The sequence below is a fragment of the Python bivittatus genome, unplaced genomic scaffold (genome assembly GCF_059951505.1).
Source record: "Python bivittatus isolate LINGU-HERP-01145 unplaced genomic scaffold, Pbiv_v1 ctg000410_np1212, whole genome shotgun sequence".
Classification (NCBI taxonomy): Eukaryota; Metazoa; Chordata; class Lepidosauria; order Squamata; family Pythonidae; genus Python; species Python bivittatus.
In genome coordinates this window covers 11,522,995-11,527,271 of record NW_028277067.1, presented here as the reverse complement: position 1 = coordinate 11,527,271, position 4,277 = coordinate 11,522,995, and positions in this window count along the sequence as shown.

The following is a 4,277-nucleotide window of genomic DNA, read 5'->3' as shown; positions in this document are numbered from 1 at the left end:
TCAGCATATTCAGCAATGCTGGAAAATGCCACAGTTATCTCAACAAGGCTTGAGTATCACAGTCTCCTGGACCAAAAGAGGGCAATCTATCACTTGCATATCTAGCACCTACACTTTAGGTACTACCCTTGAGTAAACTACAGTAAGACACAGTGGAAATACACACAGGAACCACAACAGTGTCAGTTCTTTCTTCCTGTACATCATGAAAATGGGAGAAAAACTGGTTCACTTTTCTGTTCTCCCATTGCAAAAAAGCTGACTTGGGAACTCTGTTCCCAGGCCTGGAGTTAGAATGTTTGTGGAACCCCTGGCGATTTGTGGAACACTTATTTTGAAAAATAGTACATATATGATTCATAGAATAGAAAAAAATGGAAGCACGTTGTTGGAAAATTGAGATTCATTTGCAAAAAGTCCTTTAAACCCTCCACTTCCCTTCTGTTTGGTCAGTAGATAAGAAGGTGTTTCCTTCTCTTTCTCCTGTCTTTCTTCCTTTTTTGTAGGTACATTGTGTGCATGTGTATGGTATGTGTGTGTTTGTAGAAAATGCTCTAATAAAGTAGTTAGAAAATGATTGATTGTGTTCCTGGCTTATGTGAGGCCCCAACAACTACATTGCTATAACATTGCATATACTGTAAGATCCTTTGTAACAACTCAAGGTTTTGGTTAATAGTTCTCAACTTTGTTCTTATTAGAGCTGGAAACAGATTGGCTTTAAACAGTCTTTAATTATCAACTCTCCCATTAAGTGGTATAGATATAGAAGAGGTGGATCAAGCAGCTCTCTCCTTACTCTGTCCTGACCATGGCACATTATTCTACTGCAGGGTTTCTCAACCTTGGTAACTTTAAGACATGTGGACTTCAACTTCCAGAATTGAATTCTGGGAGTTGAAGCCCACACATCTTAAAGTTGCCAAGGTTGAGAAACCCTGCTCTACTGTGTTTAGAGGCACTGTATTCATCAGTCATAATGCCTTTCCCTTTTCACATTCTGCCCTCAGGGTGATGTCTAGAACAATCTAAATAATTAGTGAAGAAAGGCTGCCTGCTAAGAGCAGAAATGGTGGGAATACAGACCCCAGGAGGGCAAGGATAAGGATTGGAGGACTGCCTCCCTTTAGCCCCTTCTGTGACTGCTTCCTTGTGACCTGCTATTGTGCTCTCTCCTTTGTACTCTTTTGTTAGAAACTGGGTGCTGAATCTTCCTTCTTGGTCCAGATGGATCAGAGAAGAAAAGAAGCCTCTCTGTTTTACCAGAGGGAGAGTTAAGACTGAATTGGGACAGGTTCCTTCTACCACATGCAGACATTTTAGCCCTGCCTTTCGACTGAAAGAGGTGGAATTAACCTTTGCCTGTTGGCTCCATTTTCACTGACCAAAAATATATAAAGATCAGTTTGCAAAACAAATATATAAAGGAAGAGTGAATGGGCTAAAAGGAAGGGGAACACTAAGGTTTTGATTGGAGTAAACAGGATAAAAGACAATGTAGGAATTGGTGATTGGATATACAGTAATGGGAACAAGGATGCAAGGACAGAAATATATGGATGAATGAATTATTGGCATAAACTAGATTTAGCTACTTTCATTTTCTTTTTTCTTATGTTTTTTAATTTATTTGGTTTACTTTTCTGTAATTTGCATGACATTGCTTATCCCAAAAGAGAATAGCATTGTAAGTATAGTATAAATGTTTGTAGTATTCTTTCTCTTAATAAAATGGAGCTTATTCCCAAGTAATATTCACAGCTGTCAAAAGGTAGAAATCTAAAACCTTTAAGTCCAGGGTCTAAAATTATCTACTTGTGCCACTATTAGAGTCAAGTAGGTGTTTTAAGATAGAGAAGCCATGTGTTAATTTAGAAGACTTCAGGTTCTGAGCTGTTGCCGAGTGAAATTGCAGGGATGATGTGGAAGACAGTATCTTTTGGGATCACAAACTAGAAAAAGGCCATGAGAAATACTAACGGTTAGAAAGCATCTCTGTGGAAAGTAGCTTCGGCATCTACAACTTCCAGAGCCAAGGAGACAAAAGGAAAATCACAGAGCTGATAAGGTCTACAGCTAAGAAACAGGTGTGTCACTCTGTCTGTTGGCAAACAGGCCACAGAGCAGGGACAGGTGTGTTTTGTTATGTTTTTTCTTTTCTTCTCTGCCCAGGCGATATGTCCTTTCATGCCAAAACTGAGATCAAAGGGGAGGAAAAACTGCAGATAATTGAAACTATCTGAAAATAGGAATAACACATTTGCCCATGGAATACTTTGCACATGATGCTTTGACTTGATCTCTGAGGGGGAGGGTGAAGGATATTGTTTTAATGGAAATGATGCATATGGGGCAGTGCCATAGTTTTCCATTTATTTCAGTGCAGGGGAAGACTTGGATTTTGGATTTTAAACCATATTATGGCTGTATTAGGTCTTACACTATTATTTTTATGTATTTCTGCCATAATATGACAGAAAGTCATGTGTTAATTTTAAACCATTATGCCATCAAAACTCAGGAATGGGATCCAACTGGTGCACCAGTTGTGCCCTTTCCTAGATCGGGGGCCTTTGAGACAGTCATTCATGCCCTGGTCACTCATGGCTTGACTACTGCAACACGCTCTACATGGGGTTGCCCTTGAAGACCACTCGGAACCGTCAACTGGTCCAGGATGCAGTGGCGCAAGCAGTGAAGGGCATGCCTCAGTATGCCCATGTAATACCTTTGCTTTGGATGCTGCAGTGGTTCCCAGTTTGCTTCCAGGTGCAATGCAGGGTACTGGTTGTCACCTATAAAGCCCTACATGGCATAGGGCCTGGTTACTTGAGGGACCACCTATCTCACATAGTATCTGTCTGGTTGATTCAATCTGGCATGGTTGGTGTGCTCTGGGTTCCTTCAATTAAGCAATGCCATCTTTTCAGGACCCCAGAAGCGTGCCTTCTCTGTTGTAGTACTTGCTGTATAGAATGAGGTTCCCCCCGAGACCCAAATGGCCCCACTCTGCTGGTGTTTTGAAGGGGCCTGAAGACCTGGATCTTCACCTAGGCCTTTGGTGAAGATGACCTCCTTTTAACCTAGGTTTTCTTTTGTTTCCACCCAATTTGGAAACTCTGGGGGAGATGGGCAGCATATAAATTTAATAAATAAATAAATAAAATTGTTATTCTGACATTTCTACTCTTTGTTTCTTGATGTTTTTACTATCTTGTTTTCATATTTTAAATAATTTGTAAACTGCCTGTAAACAAATTTAATAAATAAGAATAATTAGTTTTGTCTTGGGCTGAACATGTCCTTTGGGGCAGCTGAATAGTTTCTAAATTCTAGCTCTACCTAGCAGCAGTTATGACTGAAGTATTTGGGCTCAGTAGGTTACAGTTAGTCAATACTGTGTTTATTATATATGCCCAGTGACAGTTGTACAATTTGCCTCTATTTAAATAATGAAGAATGAAGAAGAAACCAAAATGCTTTTATTGATTTTAGACCTACCACCTAGATAGATCTAAACCTTCACTTAAAACATAATATTTATTGCTGCAATAATATATTGCAGCCTTCCCCAGTCTGGTACCTTTTAGATGTGTTTGGACTATAATTGTCAGAATATTCAGCCATCCAGAAATCCCAGCCAAGTTGAAGGCAGCAATAGTAATACATAATACTGAAGACGAACCTCACATACTGCACAATTTCTGTACTTCACTGAGCTAGGTAAGCTGTGTTTCTTGTGGTATGTTCCAGCAAATAACTTAAAAGTTTTATTGTAGTAACTGAACTATTATAGTAACTGAATTATTTGTTCAAGTTAGCCTAGTTTGTACTACTTTGCACAATTTCTCTGCAGAAGAATCCACATGTGGTTATCCCAAGTTTTCCCCACTGCAACAATATAATGTTGTCATTCTGTTGCCACTATACAGTATAATGTAAACTAATATTTATTTATTTTGTGCCATTAGATTCCAATTTACTTTCTGCCTAGCTCAGCACTAATGCACTAAAACTGTTACCTGGAATTTTAAGCTTTAGTATTAGCATTTTAATAAAGATGATATTAGCATTTTAGCATGGCATCCATGCCTTCTTTTGAAGTTTAGGAAACCATGTTTTTCCTTTTAGCGAAAGCCATTTCCTTTGATGTGCAAAAACTAGCCCAAGTCCTTGAGTGTTGCAAGTGTTAAAGAAACAAGCCTGGGAGGGAAAGGAGGAGATGCAACATATTTTAAGGATGTCTTTCTTTTCTCACATCTAATCAATGTCTTTTA